The sequence below is a fragment of the Merops nubicus genome, unplaced genomic scaffold (assembly GCF_000691845.1).
Source record: "Merops nubicus isolate BGI_N331 unplaced genomic scaffold, ASM69184v1 scaffold8772, whole genome shotgun sequence".
Lineage (NCBI taxonomy): Eukaryota > Metazoa > Chordata > Aves > Coraciiformes > Meropidae > Merops > Merops nubicus.
Genome location: NW_008595569.1, coordinates 18,615 through 37,228, shown reverse-complemented (window position 1 = coordinate 37,228; position 18,614 = coordinate 18,615).

The following is an 18,614-nucleotide window of genomic DNA, read 5'->3' as shown; positions in this document are numbered from 1 at the left end:
TAGACTAGGTAATGATGACAGTAAAAGAAGACTGAACTGTTTGCTCTGAATAAAACTGGTGTCTCTTGATATTGGTATTCTTTAATGTCCTTAAAGTGACAACTAAGCATAAATACAGTGGAAGTGCCTAAAGCTAACAAATGTGTAGCTTTTTTTAAACAGTTAACTTATAAGGAGAACTACTATTTTGCAGATAACATTCCAATAACTCAGTTTCCTGAATGGGAAATACAAACTTACATTATGTAAACTAGATTTTTAAAAATAAATTTTTAAATAATTTTTTTGTCTCTGACTCTGAGCTAAAATACACAGAGGGGACCTTATAAAGCTACCTTTATTTGGTCACTTTTTGGACAATCTACATAGGATTTATTATTTCTACTTAAGATTTGATCATAGTTTCTAGAAGGCAAGATGGCAGAGAAAACTAGAGATTGAAAATTAACAATTATACTCTGGCTAAAAAAAGTCTCTCTAAAAAGAGATATACAAAAACTTTGTATTTCAGATACCATTGGATGGCCACAACTCTGGACAGGAACTTATGCTTTATTTTTTCTTTCTTGGGGAAAAGTTTGGAAATCAGAAGAATAAGAGAACAAAGAATTACTTGCCAAGTTGGGTTTTTTTACATAGGTAAGTAGTCCTGCAATTCTGATGTAGAACTACTTCGTCTTGTGCACATACATCACCAATTGAACAGATGTGCTTGGATTGGTAACCATGGAAAGAAGAAAACCACAAATACCATAGAAATGAAGATTTACTTACAAAAACAATATACACTGAAAGGTAAAACTGCAATAGCAACACTGACAGAACTAATGATACTAGGAATTAAGAAACCACTACAAACATCTACCAAGAAACAGCTCCACAACAACAAACTACTATGAAGTTGTCTTTGCCTGTTTATACTCGATTTCTGTTTCCGCCCACATAATCAATCCAAACTCATAGGATCCAAAATTTCCATTTTATCATCTGGACACCCACATGCAAGGTAAGAAAAGGAACAGACTTCGCTATTTTTTTTTATAAACTAGTCAATTCTTCATTACTCATTAAAGAAAACCCTCTTCCACAGACAAATGCTTACTGTTCACAAAATTAGTTTTCTTCATGAAGAAGTTTGGCCTGAAGTAAGCCTCCTAAGAGAATGAACAAGGCTATGAAATACTAAAACTACTTTCAAGAGAAACTGTTGACTCACACAGGAGCAGCCTGAAACCAAAGTACCAGCTCAGGGAAAAAGGAACTTTGACAGAAGAAAGGAAAACCAGTCAAACCCAAAAGGCTTTGCCAGAAGCAGCAAATTACAAACATACACTCCAGGAGCACAGCTAGAACCCCAAAGCCAGCACAGGAATGTGCACAGGTTCAGTTTGGAGATGCAATCACAGCAGCCTTCTCTCTTCCCAAAGATTCTACTGACAAGGCACATAACAGTCCCCTGTTACAATAGACTTTTCCCCAGCAGAAGGTCACAAGTCACAAGCCACATAATGCAACAGGAAGGGATGACATGAAACTTTATTTAGACAGCAGACAGCTACTTCAAAAACCAATCAAAACCACTCCACACAGCTTCCCATCCCCTCGTTCCCCAGAGAGCAGCCATACGATGCAGCAGTACAGAGTCTGTCTTCCCTAGCATCTATGACAAAACCCCCGACTATAAATGCTACTAAGGAAACAGCCTGAAGACAACACTGTGGGAAAATTACTCTGCTTTCTGCAGACCAACCTGAATAGCTGAGCAACAAACAGGGAAGGAATCGGAGACTCGGCCCTTCAGTAAAAGCAGGAGAATCCTCCCTGGTGGCACCACTCCTAGGGGCAGCACATGGAATCCAGCTGAATGGGTACCAAGCAGCAGGAGGGTCACTGAGTAAAAACATGCAAGTGGTGCCAAAAAGCATACCACAGTGAGTTGTCTTAAATAAGACTATGTGGTTTTATCTCAGAAACAGCCCTGCTTTACAGACAGGTCCCACTACACTGCAAGCCCACGTGTGCTCAACTGAAACACAGCGGTGGCAGAGCACAACTTACAAGCCCATAGGAACATCCATAAAGCGCACTGCTTTTACTTTGTTTTGATCCTTTATACAAGCTTTTGATTTTCAAAGACCTACGTTATCAACTTATAAACAGGACTGAAATTACATCCAACTTTTTAAGTGACAGGCACAAAGAACATAACTAGGTCTTTCCTTATACGTACTTTCAAAGTTTCAGTTTTCTAAAGTCTGTATACAACACAATTATAAATATCTTTCGGACAAAGTTCATTTTCTTCCCACAGTTTCAAAAGAATAACTTTTACCATTAGGCTTTAAGACGAACTGGTTTACTGTTACAGACTGACCCTTAATATTATTCATTACATACAACAGCTGTGTTACTTAAAAGGAATTTATTTCCATTTTCTGAATGGCAGTCATGCATTACCAGTAGGGATATCTAGTGTTCTTGTGTATTGCAAGGACCATGCTACTTTAGCTATTCGGAAGTCAATTAGAAAATAACATCTTTTCCTGTCCCACTTTTAGAAGCCGAAAGGGAGGGAGGGGCCTGGCCAAAACCCTTCTGCATGGATTCTTTCTTTGCCCCAGTTCAACCCTTTTCCTACTGATTACAAGACAACATGTGTTTCCTGCCTGCATCAAGGAAATGTGAAAGCAGCATGGATGATGTGGCATGAAGATAGCAGAGCAGTGGGAGCAGCAGGGAAACAAAGTGACAAAGAAAAAAAATACACCATACTGCAAGGTACCTCTCAGGTCACCCAGCTCCACCATCACTCAAATACAGTTCAGTGGTCGCCCAGCTCCACCATCACTCAAACACAGTTCAGCAAAAGCAGCTCCCAAAGACTGCGCTCAGGACTGATTCTGGCACTGCCCATCCTGTTTCCCAGCCTGTAGAGTGACTGTGCATGTAAAGAGCCTCACAGGCACAGAAATCGCTCAAGCTGCCATGAACCATTTCCCCAAGGGCACTTTCTCCAGCACGCAATGCAGCACACCCCGAATTAAGCCTCCCGCCCGGCTCCTCAATCACTGCCCGCCTTCCCAGGGTTCCTGGGAGTCAGTCCTGTCACAGACCCCACTTCCTAAGGAAACAAGGATCGTAACAGAAACTTGAGCTGAGTTCAAATAAAGCGTGGAATGTTTGCAGGTGACCAGACCACAGCACAATGAATGTTTTGTTTTGAAACTGATCTGAGAGGAGACAACACAGAGAAGCACCTTCCCAGGCAGGTTCCCTCATTTCTGGCTGTTTTATAGTGATAGTTTTAGAACATGAAGTAGTTTTTCTAAATAGATATTTATGACAAACCTGAAATAACCACTAAAAATGTCAATATTTGCCTCATATCAGAAACTGACAGCACATCTTCTTCATAACTGCTGATTATTACCTTCGTACTAAGTTGGCTCTTAAAGCAGCTATGGCAACATCTTATTTTTTTTTTTTCATCTTTTTTTTTTTTTAAGGGTGCACAAGGGAAAGCTGGGAAATAAACACACAAAGCAAAGTTTAGCATGTCAGTAGGAAAAAACTTCCTAGTTTGACCTAGGAAAGCACAAAAATCTACCATGAGCTCATAAGCTTCTAGCTAAAGACTTATTAAACTATTTGGTTACATACTATTTACTCAAATATCAACTACTTGTCAACAAGTTGCTTCACGCTAATAAGGAAAGCTACTTTTCTATGTTAGATAGTGACCCACTGCAGATCACCTACGCTTTGGTAATCTGTTTATTTTACAGCACTGAGATGCAGAATATGAATGGTGAGAAAAATACATTTTATTCACCAGTGTGCACACACTGAATCACTAGGACTTGGAAAAGATTCTGCAAGCCCCCTCTCGCTCACTAATGCACGAAAACTTAAGCAAAACACTAAAACTTAGGCAAAGCTGGTACAAAGATAACAAAGGTTATGTTCATTTTTCTCTTTTTATGCAATATCTAAGTTTTCCATAAAGTCACATTTAATGACACCTAATTTGAGTTAATCAAGATGGAAAGCAAGACCTAATACATGGAGAAAGCATTGTGTGTTCACAGCCCAGATAAAAAATATTTACTGTGATAAAAATAATCTGAAGACAGTCGCATTTTTACAGGTCAGTTTATGCCTTAGACTTAAAACTTTAAAAGCCTTAAACGTCAACAACTGAAAGTTGAGGGTGGTGAGACACTGGAACAGGCTGCCCAGAGAAGCTGCAGATGGCCCCCTCCCTGGAAGCGTTCCTCGCCAGGCTCTATGGGGCTTTGAACAACCTGGTCTAGTGGGAGGTGTCCCTGACCTTGGCAGGGGAGTCGGAACTAGATGATCCTCAAGGTTCTTTCCAACCCAAACCGTTCTATGATTCTAGGATTCTAAAGTTCAGCTTGTGCACACCACCAAATGCACAGGTAACTTCAGTAACACACCAGACAAGACGGCTACCTTGTCTGCATCTCTAGGTAGCAGAATCTACATTTTTCCTTTAATTTACCACTAAAATGTCACATGAATGATGCACGTTTATCAGATGCAGTTTCCTGGGTCTCTTGAGTTCCCATCACAATAAAAGAGAAGTTTGTGTTCTCTAACTTGTTAAACAAACCATGCCAAAATCAGAACTTGAAGTTACATTGAGAGATCTCAAACAAATTCTGTGTAATTCGATTCATACCTGCATTTTGACAGCTACCATGGGACATAAACATACAGCTATCATTTTGCAGTTGTCCAAAAGCATACCCAGATGACACTATTGACTTCTCTTGAGCTAGCACACAGAGGTGATTCATTAGGTAGCTTGGCTGAAGAAACACTTTCAGGAGAGCACTGAAAGGGTCTTACATACAGAAGATTGCCTTTAAATGTGTTTAGACAGCAACGACAGTTAGCTCATTTTCAGGAACAACAGCTACAAATTAATTTTTGCATTTGCAGTCACCCTCACTGCTTGACACAGGCAGTATTCCAGGGAAATTAATTCTTCCTGCAATGACCTGAGAAAGTGCAAGGCTTGCCTCAAGAAGAAAACTGATTTACCTTCAAAACAATTTAATTACATGGAAAACTACATGGACATGCAGGTATCACAATGTCAAAAACTAACTTGCCCTCTCATAACATTTGGAAAGTCAAACTGATTTCAAGCACAAGTTCTCTGCCAGTATTCCAGGGCAAAGTTTCAGGATTTTTACCAAAACCTCTGATGTTACATACTGATCCTTCTCACAAATTCCCACCAACCCCGTAACAGAAGGTTTTTTTTTTTTCTAATCTCTCCTTGAAAAAAATGTTAGTAAATGTAAATATTACCTTATCACTTTATTTGGTCTTCCTTTCACCAATGCCACAAAATTCAGGTATTCAGAGTTACATGTGTTACATTTCCTCAATCTCCTGAAATTACTATTTTTTACTAGAAGGATTAGGACTAGCATATTCCTAAAATTTTATTTTAAGAAAAATAAAGCCCTATCAAATTAAATAAGACTAATTATCAAAAAAATAAAAAAGAAAGTATTGCCCAGGTGGATTTTATTAAACTGCATTGTCCGTAACCTCTGGTCCTCAAAACCAAGTTTATTATACATGAGTAAATATTGAGAGCAGATCTCTCAAATTGCCCTGGGGGATTTCTCCAGAGATATTTGCTCAAGAATGCAAATCCATCCTGAGTCAGACTAACATCACTCATAAGCTCAGACAAAGGAGTGAGACAGGAAGGCTACTTACAGTCCAGCTGAAACTTAATGGAACATTTAGATAGCCATAAATATAGTAATGGCATTCAATACACTAATTGTGAATCAGAATAGTCCAACTACAGCAAAGGGGCATATGCCAGACATATACAGATTTAGTCAAACCATCAAGCTACTTGAACCAACCTATGTAATCAATTAGCAAACATTCAGCCAAAAGCATCAAAAATTAAAATATAAAGAAAACCATGACCAATGAGCAGACTCTACTGTTGGACAGATAAACCCTGCTCACTGCTGTACAACCAGCAACACCTTCCAAGTATCACACTTGCTATGAAAGGTACCCTGCAATGAGGCTGGCATCACACTGTGTTCATAAAAGCAGAAGTCAAAGGTCTCCAGTAGTAGGAAAGACAGACTTAAGAGAAAAAGATAACAATAATCCCCACCTTGTTATAGCCCACTAAGAATCAATATAGTTTGATTTAACTAAGATCTCTCCTTGCGCTGTTTTAGCACAGGTAACTGTGGTTTCACCATAGGTAAGATGCTCATTTCCTTTTAAAAGCAAACAGATAAAATGTTTTGAATACTGTTCACTCCCTGCTTAGCACAGATTTTCTGGAAAAAGAATCAACTGCCTTATGACAAGTCTATCAGAAATAGCAATGCATGTTAACAAAATGTCTCTTCTCACCAAAACAGGAAATTCTACAAGTTCGCATTTAGAAACAAGTATCTTTTTTCCATAGTCTGTGGCAAACCACCATAATACAGCTAATATGACATACTAGTGCAGCCAATTATGGAAGACTACTCAATAGAAAAAAGTAAACCCAACCCACTCCAGTAATACACATGCCATATAATGAAGGACCTTTCTATCCTCACGCATGCTTTCTTCTGTGTTGAGTGGTAAGGCGTGCTTGCTGGGCAGCGGGGACGAGTGGGAAGTCAAGGCACTCCTGAAGGAACAGATTCACTTTCCATTCTTTGTGACTGAGTAAGAATCCAACTCTTTCCATTTATATCTGATTTCTTCATTTTGCTGCACACAATCTAATATGCTACTCTAGACCTCACATTCAAGCTGAAGATTCTATATCTGACAATATTTGACTGGTTTTGTATGGATTGTCACCCATATTTAATGCATGCACTCAACCTGGCAAAGCAACATTTATTTCATCTTGAATTGTCTTGGGTTTTTTTCCCTGTTTTTAAGTCTCAAGTTTTAGAGCCTAAAAATGTCTAATTCTTTAGGATTGGTAATTAGCTATTGGTACTTTTGGCTCATGTAAAAAAAAAAAAATGTATAAAGGACTTTTTAAATAATTAAACTGCCTTCCTGAGCAACAGAAAAAAAATCTGATTCCCAAATACATTTAATTGAACCTACTGCTGGTTTCAAATTCAATTTTTCTTTAATTGGTAAGTGTAGTACATGTGAATTATTAACTTGCAATCCCTGAGAGCAGGATATAAAATAAAAAAAGACTTCCAGTGTAGCTGGAAGACAAACTCACATTTTTCAAGTCACTCTGTAGAATTCTCCACCATGCTGCTTTTTTTATTATCATCTACCTGAAGTTCTGCTGGAAGGTTTCCTCTAAGGAGCCTACAGAAATCAGCTTGAGGATGACAGCATTATGGGACTTGCCTTCTCTGAAATGTTAAAGATTTTTAGAAGGGCTACAGGCACAAGAATTTGTACTGTGACTTCTAAAGAAGCTGAAGAGTAAGCAAGAACTTTTTAAAGGTACCTCTGTTCACAGATATAACTGCACAGCCAAGAGCTGTTTCCCTGTTAACTTGGTAGACAGACAAGAACCAGTCAGAGATACTCCAAGAAGCCACACAGCAATGAACACAACCACATAATGTCAACAGTGAGAAGCACACGGTATGTCTACATAAGAACATCCTTGAATAGCAAGTGACAGCTACTTTCCTACGTTTTTCTATATTATGTTCTCAAGATGCCTACAGTTCTTTCAGCTTTCCTATGTTTAAACAAGGTTATTACTTCAGCTACCAGCACGATCATGTTAACTGCAGCCAGTTAACTCTGCTCTCAATTTTATGCAAAATCTTACGCCACTCACCATTTACCCAAAAATACTGATGAAAAGATACCCTACTTTGGAAGCTGCCAGCTTCTGTTGCAGAAATACACTGGCCTCTATTGCAGACCTGAGCTCTAAAATGGCAAACAGCCAACAAGCATCTGGTATCATTCAACCCCAGACAAAGAAACTCACACCCAAAACTTAAGGTAAGAACACCTGAGACCCAAGTATATTCATCAACTTAGTGTTCATCCCCTCACCAACCGCATATCCTCAGAGCATCAATCCAACTTCATCAGTACCTGCTTCTGTCAAAGCAGCTGCCAGCAGTCTTGGCAGACATCATCTGCAGACCAGCAGAAGCAACCAGTGTCTGGGCAGGAGGGACATCCGTGAATAACATCTACCCCAGACACAGAAGAAATTATCCTCCATGCTCACATTTCATAAAAAGATTTCCCCTGATCAGGAAAAGAAAAGGAAGTACAGCCTTCCTGCATATCAAGTGAAAATATGTTTTAGATAAAGTGTTGGAATGTCTAAATTGAAGTCTTTAAATTGGCTTGCTATCTTGAGCAGCACGTATCCTGTGAGGAGATTCCTCTTCCTCTCCTTCTTCCTCTGAGAAACGTTAATCATCTTCCACTTAAAGCAACAGGAAATTGTTGAACACATAGATATATCTTTACTAATTACTTTTTTTGTTCAGCTTGGACATGATTTGCAGGACTGCAGCAGTTATTGAAGTCTTACCAGATAGCAGTGACACAGGGAGGTTGTGCTAGAAAAGCACTTTTTAGACAACATAAAACAAACTCATTTGATTAAGAACCCAAAATCCAATTCTTCCACAATTTGGGTAAGATTTATTTTCTAGAAATTGCCAGCCTGCATTTAGTGGTCTATTTAATCTGTTTTTTTCCTAAAAAAAAACAAGACCACTCTGCACCAATCCAAAACCAGCTTTCAGGATTTTAATTCTTCCCATAGTAATCGAAATGGAGAAAGTAAATCCTTGGTCTGAAAAAAAAAAAAAAAAACAACAAAACAAAACAAAACAAATGTGCTGTTACTGAAAAGGAAAACCATTTGAGAAAACCTTGTATTCTTTGTTACAAGAGTCAAGTGGTACTGTTTCCTCATGCTTTAATCTCCAACTATACCAAAAAAGTTTCCAGACCGAACTCCTTCATAAAAATTTCATACGGTTTTGTCAAGTATAGCATCTGTCTCCTATTAAGGGAAAAAGCAAACCTGCTTGAGGTATTAAAATAACCATAAAGTAACTACAATATATTCTTGAACACCAAGTCTTACAAAGATTGACCAAACTACATTTGACTAGGTAACGACACAGCTACACATGTGCACTAGGGTGCTTGGGAGCAAAAGGATAAAATAAAAGCACGTGTGAAATTCTTCAGCAAACTCACAGGGACATACTTGCAACTGTCAATCAAACATGACTTGTACCATTCTCAAGGCTAAGAACCCCATGCTGCAGGAGATGGACTCAGCTGTCAGACAGGAGCAGGAAATACAGAATATGCATACAGGTCAGCCCCAGAGAAGGTATTGTGAATTCCCAAAAGGGCCCACCCATCATTCTGACTTGGAGGTGGAGGTTTCTTATCTCTGTTATTTCATTTCACAATTAAACTGCAAGTTTTTAAATAACACAGTTCACAAAGTCATTAACTTCTCAGAAAGTTGCATGCAAGACACCTATTTGACACTTGCTGACTAGACTAAAATAAAAATCCCTTTCCCATATTATTTATAGAAAAAGAGAACTGTTCCACCTCCACCACAAAAATTTAAAATAGCCATCTGAACATATTTCCTGCTCTGGCAGGGGGTGCTGGACTCTGGAGGTCCCTTTCAACCCCTAACATTCTGTGATATTTCACTACAAGCACAGCACCTCAAAGGGTTATCCACCAGATTGTTATCAGTTTACCATCCTCCAAAAAGACAGCAAGTTTCACTGTCTACTCTAATCCCTACTATGGGTCTTCTATGCAGACAAGTAACCCAAAAGTGTAGGAACCTTGGAGGGAAGAGACAGGACAGGGTCAATGCAGGGCCCTCAGGAAGAGTGCTCCACTCTAAAACTGTATCTACTTCAAAGACGACCTCAGCAACTCAGCTAGAGAAGCAACATTTGACTTTCAGACTAGACTCATCCTTTGGCACAGGAGAAAGTCTCAGTTACCTTCGGATTACAGTCCAAAAGAGACAGAGACCCCACTGTTTGCCAGTAAAAAGCCACTCTGTTGGAGAGTTGTGAATTTGGAATAGAAGTGACAGACAATGAAAGTATGGCCACTCAACAGGAGAGTGCTGCCACTTTTTCCATTCAAAAATCCACAATGTGAATTCTGGAGTTCTGAGGAACAGGAAAAAAGGATATCATTTGTGGCTAAATTCTTCAAATTCCTGTACCTAAGCTTTTGAAATTACTCTGTATTCAGCTACAACCAGCACTGATATTGTACTGAGAATGGAATTTATGCAGAATAATTTCTACCAGCAATCACATTCTAGATTTAGAAAGGATGTGAAGGGAAGTTTTCTGCTCTTTACAATGCTCATGTAGGTTAACATTTCTAAAGGGGTCTTTGATATGTTCCACTTTTAACTGTAAAACTCCAGGAAACCTCATAACCATCCTTTAGACTACCTACTCAAACATACTTTAAAGCCAAAAAAGTGACATCTACCTGTATGAATCAGTGTATTATTTTCTAGCATGAATCACTGCTTTACAAAATTGCAATCAAGTATTTTCCTGAAACTGTCAACATGCATTTGTCATTTAAGTACCTTCTCTCTTAATTTTACAAGCTTTGAGGGATACATGGAAAGAAAACTAAGTACATGCTTCATGGTTTTTTTAGTCCTAGTAATTTAAAGAGCATTGTGCCTTCCAGGTGAAAACAGGATGAGTGTTTTCACTGAGAGTGCTCCTGTGATTTTATCTTCCTACAGAAGTTCTGTATTCTGCATTTTTTACTTCAAGAATGTCTTGTAAGTTACTTAGTTCTGCTGATAATTCAAAAGATTACGTTTAACTGCTGTACTGTATGCACTGAACAATATTTTGTCAAGTGACCACCTATGGTGCCCAACTAAGCATGGGCACCTTATTAGTTGCCCATAATAACTTGGACTAGTTTTTTGCCAGCTATATTTAAAAATTACGGGTTTAGAAATTTACTGCGTCAATCACTAAAGAAAAAGAAGTACGGCAAGTGCTGGAATAAGAGACTGTAACAAAAGAAATTAATGAGTTGTAGGAACCCATTAAATTCAAGTTGCTTAAAGACACCTGAACATGTTCAGACTAAAGACAAGATATTCCAAAATTGCAGTTACACAGAAGTTGCCTAAGAGTAAAAAGTGGTGATCAGAGGAAGACAATAAAATTACTTTTTTTACTGCATCACTTCAACAGCTCTCAACATTAAAATATGCCTGTCACCCATAGCAGTGTCTTAATTACACAAAATTAAGTCCTATAATCAAACTTTTTGTAAAGATTTTCCAAACTTTCTGAAATTCTTACAGTAACTAAACCAAATTTATGACAAAACAATAGGGCACAATATCACCCAAGGGCTGCACCAAGCTACTTGGTTGATGGAGTTGCAGTTTGAAGGAGGAAACAATCTCGTTTACCATTTACTCCTTCAACTAACAGGTACTGAAGCATACATTTAAATTTTTTTTTGCTAATTCTCAGTTTTCTCCAGTTTAGGCAGAGGAACAGGAATATATAAAGATATCCCTATTTGCATGCCTCTGCTTCTCTCTCTCAGTACTAACGTTTTCTTCATTTAGGCTTTAAGAGCCTTGAACCTTTCACACTTTCACAGTATTAAGAAATTATCTCTCTCATTATAGCAACCATCATTTTATCACTACAGATAAAGATGAAGAAACAGTTTGACCAGAATTTCTAGGTGCATTTGGGCTTCCAACTGCTAATCCGTATGACAACTTGAGTAAAATCTACATTAAAAAAATTAAGAATCAAAGCAGGACTTTCTCCAGGTCTAGAGAAGTACTTAACCATAAGTATCCATTTAAAGAATCAGTAAGCAATAAATAGATTAAAAGAATTCCCTACAAACCTGATTCTTCACACTTTAACAAGTCTATCCAAGAGATGGAATCAAAAGTTTTTTCATTTCATTAACAGTAAGACATTAAAAAATGAAAACCCAAACATTTTCAGGTCTTTTCTTCTCTTTAAAGCTAGAAAATAATTAGCATTAATTATGCAAATCACTATCTCTGATAAGTGATCAGAGTTATTAAATGATTCTTAAGTGATTCTTAAGGTAGAAATCACTATTCTACCTTAAGCACGATGGGAGAGCATCACATCACAGGAAGTATCTGTTCTACATCTTCCATGCACTAGACAAACACTGCCTAGCAAGAAAACTGACAGGAATACATATATACAAAGACAGCTTCAGCACATTGTGGTGAAGGGAAGAATAACATTAAACCATAGTGGGTTTTGGATTTCTAATTAGATTATATAGATGAGACAAGATCTGCCCTGAAAATGCTCTGAATACCAGCATGAGGTTTACTAAGGTAGCTTTTACTACTTCCTTTAAGAAACTGCATATACAACATCTCTATGCTAAAATTTAGATTTTTGTCAACCACCTACTTCATTCAAAATTTAAAAAGCCAGTCCACAAAATTTAGTCTTCTCTCATTTTGACAATGGGCAAGGGAAGCTAATGAGAGACTTCTTATCCAGGTTGTCTGCAGCAACGTATGGATGATCTAATGGATGTCCAGAGACCAATTTTCTGATCAGCTCCATCTGACTTGTTTCTACATGGAATTTTCACAGGAGGAAGAGATAGGCATAACTGAACAGAACGCTTGGTTTCCTGATACAATTGTAATTTGCCTAAACCAAGGAAGTGACAGCACCAGGAACATGATGATGGCAGTAACAATAACTGCCAACTACTCCCCACTTCAGCCTTAGCTTCATTCCTGGAACTAAGCAAGATTTTTTTTTTTTTTTTCCCCAGAGTTATATTAAATAACTTATTCTGCCCATGAATGCCTTACTCTAAATTATTAAGAGTTTGAGACAAGAAATCAGGCACAATATGAAGTGGGTCCAGAATTTCAGTTTCATTCACAATACCGATGATGTTTTATCACTAGATTACAGTTCTATTCTGGTACAATCCCTTGATCTCATCCCTTTAGCCTGAAAGCAGAACGTTTGATTAAAAAGGAAGATAACTGAATTGAATTGTGTAACAGAGAATTAAAGATGCCTTAAAGTTAACCTAGCTAGGAAAAGATTTTTTTTTTTTTAAGTTTACATCAAGAAGATCCTGCATTTCATTAAACTCTTTCAATAAGTGAAAACGAAAAGTTTCTTTGGTCTTTCCCAAGTTACTCAATATTTCCAGTGTTACAAGAAATTACAGGTGCCTAGATGAGAGCTGCAGTACATCATCAAAGGATCATCATGATAATGTTTAGCCTTGCACCATAATTATCAGGAAAAACAATTACATCTGAGGTGAAACAATTCCACCTGTTAATTTTATATATAAGCTCTTAAACTGCATGCACAATTTGGTTGTGCAAGAGGTGTAACACATGTTCACAGATCAGCTTGCTAGAAGGAATTTATGAACGTTACTCAGTGTTGAGAGGGCTTTTTATAAAAAACAAATCTGCAAAACAAGGCATTAGTAGACTATACAGATGAAATCTTTAGAGCAACCCCAATTATTTAGTACTGAGCAATAATCATATAACAACATGGAGAAAAAGAGTAGTGGATGCATTCCTAAATCTTTGCATGTGGCCAAAAGCAGGTGGGAGAGGAGTGCTTCCCATGCATGTAGGAATTTTTTTTAATTAAAATCAATCCTAGCACATGTATTTAGCATAAGTACACTAGATACTGACTAATGTTATAGCTCACAGAATGGTAGGATTTGGAAGAGTCCTCTGGAGATCATCTAGTCCAATCCCACTGCTAAAGCAGGTTCGCCTAGAGCAGGTTGCACAGGATTGCATCCAGGTGGGTTTTGAAAGTCTTCAGAGACAGAGACTCCACAACCTCTCTAGCCTCTTCCAGTGCCCCATCACCCTCACAGTAAAGAAGTTCCTCCTCATGTTCAGATGGAACTTCCCATATTCCAGTTTGTACTCATTGCTCCTTGCACTGTCACTTTGAGTAGCTGCAGATTTGGAGGTATAGATTCTGGGTGTTTACTACCTGCAATAAGCAGCAGCATTAAAAAGTGGACATTCACAGTTTTCAGTCCTACTGCAATGACAACACTGCCCTGTGCTCTGTCTTGACACAGCACCCTCACCACCACAAGCTGTACCAGTTCTTCAGAAAGAGGATTTATTTGCCCTTCACCTTACCAGAAAAGGCCCTCATGGCACTTCTTGCAGCTTGATCAACCAATATTTCCCTTCTAGTGGCAGAGGAATCCATCTCAAACTACAACCTCAGCCCCTGCCAGGCTATCCAAACTATAGTCATTGAATAATTGGACAGCTTACATATTTAAAACTATACTAAGATGAAAATTCATCATTAAAGACTTTCAAAGGCTTGCATGAAATGCTTTAGAATACCAGATTTTGTGATGTCCCTCTGTAGTTCAGTGAACACTCAACTGGATTGCTGCACACAAAACAGCTACAAAACCACACAAAAACAGTTATAGTCCCTCCTGCTACCATAGGGAAATGGACCTGTAGACCAGACAGACCACCCAGGAATTCAGTTTCTTGCCTGAATCAAGGCAAAGCAATGCAGCAACAGAGCTGTCATGACTACCACACACAACCTCAGTGCTCAGCTAGTGCACTAGATGCTTTTTTGGAAGAAGAGATCCTCTCCTGAATCAGAAAAAAAATATTAATTAACAGTATTACTAAGAGGCTGCTGCTGCAAACATCTCGGATTAATTTCTCAACTGAAGTTCAGTTCGAGAAAAGACTCCAGAACAAAACACGGAGGCTTTACCAGTGCGACAGGGTGTTTTGCCAATGACCAGGCCCAACAAAAATGATACTACCACCAGCAGGAAGATGAACCAATACACAGACTGTACTGTAGACAAGAAGGACATTCCATGAATGATCACTGGGGGTACAAACAGATCAATCAGCTGGTACATAATTGACGCCACCCCCAACGATCCCACAAAGGATGTAACTCAGGCCACAACACGTGGTACAAACAGAGACCCGAGGTTGCCCACAGTTGGCATGGGAAACAGCCAGACCAGCAAGTTAAACATATAAGAGAAAGATGACCACATAGTGACTCTCACCCGATCAGCCTGTGTTCGCAAAGGTCTTAAGCAGGCTGGGGCCCAGCTCCAGGGAGAGTCAGGAGGTCTGCCCTGAACCAGGAAGCTCTGGGGAGTGCCCTCCACAGACAGACTGACTCACTGCTAGTGGGTCCAGCTATTATCACCAAGCAGACAACTGACCTTTGTCAGCTCAGTGCGGGACCCCTGGGGCTCATTTCCCTTATGGCTCTCCCCGCAGGGCCGGCCGCACCCTGGGGGGAAGCTATAAGGCAAACTCACCACCTCTTTATGAAGGGCTGTGGGAATCACTCATATGTCAACCTTAATTCGGGGCTTGGGGTTCAAATCCCACCATTTCACAGGGCCCACATAAAATAACATACAGGAGTTAGCATCACTTCATTTTAATGTAGTCCGCTCCAATTCAGTAATTACTGCAGCATTCCTTTGGTTAAGGATGTTCAGGATCCATCAACATTCCTGGTGGAAATACCACAGGCTCATAGTATGCACTTCTTACAGGGGGCATCTTCTGCAGAAGTCAGACAACCAAAACCTTCTTATTTCAACATTTCCAAGGCTGGCTGGGCTTTTTTGTGTGTGCCTAATTTTGGAATTTAAGAAATCTTTAAATCACACAACCACATTGTCAAACATCTGCTCTGCAGACAACAGTTTAAAATGCCAGTTGATTCTCTCAGATTAGCCATACTATTAAAATTAGTCTTGCTGTGTGCTTAATTCTTTCATCATGCCCCGTGAGCACACATTTGTATTTCCTGAATGCAAGAAAGCAGGACCATCAATCTAAACACAGGTCACTGTAATATCTAATATCTAGTGTTACGATAATTCAGTAATCAGGTGTTGTACTGTACATCTGCTGTTTTCTAGTTTGAGCAGGGGTTATTATTACTAAAGGTGATTAAAGACACAGACCAACCACTTTAATCTCGAAAAGCACAAGTCCAACTTTCTACTTAGGTAATAAGTGTGCAGTAGCACCTTGGAGAGTTAGAACTTTATGACAGCTACACCTACTTAGCACAATGCAGATGATGCACTTCTGCATCTGACCTGTCACTCCAGTAATTAGCGCTCCCAAAACATGGCAATGCTATTCTCAGGTACAAGAACAGTTTTTTTTTCTGATCTGTGACTTTGTAAACAAGATGGAGTGACTTCGAGTGGACAGTGGTATATGAAGTTTATCTAACACATTTAAATAATATTTTCAGTGTTCGCTACCAGTATTGGAAGTGCTTGAAGTACTATCTTTTTAAAAGGACTACAACGTTAGAAGAAATATAAAACACCGTACTGTACTGACATACTAGTATGCATTCATTTGGAAAAAAAGATACATACAGACAGGAAGATACATTCACAAAGTCATTTATGGTTTAGCATTATGACAAGAAATTACATACACTAATAAGCACCAGGCTTGCTCCCAAGAGCAACATCTGTCCATGAGAGAAGAGGAGCATTCCATTCAAACAACATAATCCCAAGCACAACCAAGCAGGTAAAAACTTTAAACTTTTAACTGCTCCATCAGTCTTGCACACCTCTTCCCACCTCCTTATTGAAAACAAGGGAAGAAGAGATGGTCACACACTGTCAGCAGCAAGCACCCTAAGCACTGAAAATGCATCATACACTCCACTCATTGCAGCCTAGACCACCAGGCACAGGCCAGTCTGAGGAACAGCACAGACAAAATGAAGTTCCAGAGTAAGATATACACCAAAGGAGTGGCTTTGGGTGTTAATAACATTTGAAACAGCCTGTATGGAACATAATTTGTACAACAAATTATAATTGATGTAAGCAGCAGTGTGAACAACATGAGTATTATGTTAAGAGATTCAGATACCACTAATTACCTTAACAACTCATGCAAGTGTGTTAACAGAATCTCCTGAAAGTACCTAAAAAGCAACATTGAGACACTGGTCCAAAAGCAGTGTCTTAAATGCAGAATTCAATATAGATTAGACTGCAAGTCATGTAAAAATTATACTAAAAACAGTAATTTATACAGAAATATTTCACAAAGCAAGAACCCAGATTTTTTAGGAAGTGGAAGTAAAATAAGCCACCTGACAAAAAAATTAATTTTTGGTGTAATCAAACCAATACATTTTAACTACAATAACAACATGCAAGCCATGTGGGACAATATGTCTCAATAATGAAGACCCAGGCTAAATATTTAGAATCATAGAATCCTTCAGGTTGGAAAAGACCTTCAAGATCATCAAGTCCAACCATTAAGCGAACACTACTAAGTCCTCTGCTAAAACAGAATCAGAATCTGTCAGGGTTGGAAGGCACCACAAGGTTCACCCAGTTCCAACCCCTCTGCCATGAGCAGGGACACCTCCCACTAGATCAGGCTGCCCAGAGCCTCATCCAGCCTGGCCTTAAAGACCCCCAGGGATGGGGCCTCAACCACCTCCCTGGGCAACCCATTCCAGGCTCTCACCACTCTCATGGTGAAGAACTTCTTCCTCATGTCCAGCCTGAATCTGCCCACTTGCAGCTTTGCCCCATTCCCCCTAGTCCTGTCATAAGCCTCCCATCATCAGAATGACAAACAAATAATGGTTAATAATCAATCATCACCAAAAGACGGGGGAAAAAAAAAAATCACAACATATATCTGCATATTATTTCAATCAACATCAGGGAAACAATCTTCTAACCTAACTTTGAATACACACAACTTGGTATTTGTGGATATGACTTTGCTGTATATCAAACATACAGCAAGTGTTTCCTAACATCAAATATCAGACATGTGCACAACACGGTTAATGATCAATTCTAACACTGTAATAGCTAACAAATCATAAGGAGTTCATACACAATGCAAAGAGGAACAGGATAACCAATTTACCTTTTGACATTAATCAGCAAGAAGGTGAGTTCATTTGTGTGGCTGTATCACTAGAATTATCCCTTTTTTTCCTAACTGAAGAAGATAAATGTGTTAACAAAGTGGTCATGACATTTCTTATGTCACGTGCTGCTGCAGAGAGACCAACAAAGCATGAACTTCAACCTGTTAGATCAAGAGAAGCCAATTTTCAAGTGTCGCAGCTCAAAATCTGCACATCTTAAAAATATAGTTTAAATTCTTGCTGTTAATATGAACTCTCAGACCTCCTGCCTTTGTTCATCTAGTATAATCCATCATGCGGGCAATCCAGTCAACTTCCATTTGGTTACACCGCCTGCAGGATTATTCCACAAACTGTAGAGACTGGATCAAACCATTCCTCAGTGTCCAAAACCTCTCCAAAAACACCTATATTCTTTTCCAAGAAACTTATCCTCAAGTGAAGTACCTAGCAATCTTTGCATCAACTTCTAACATTATAGCAATGTAGTACGCAACAGCACAATACTGCTGGGGGGAGGGAGGGGAAATGCTGAGTTTCTTGCATTTGTGGAAATTCAAGATTTAA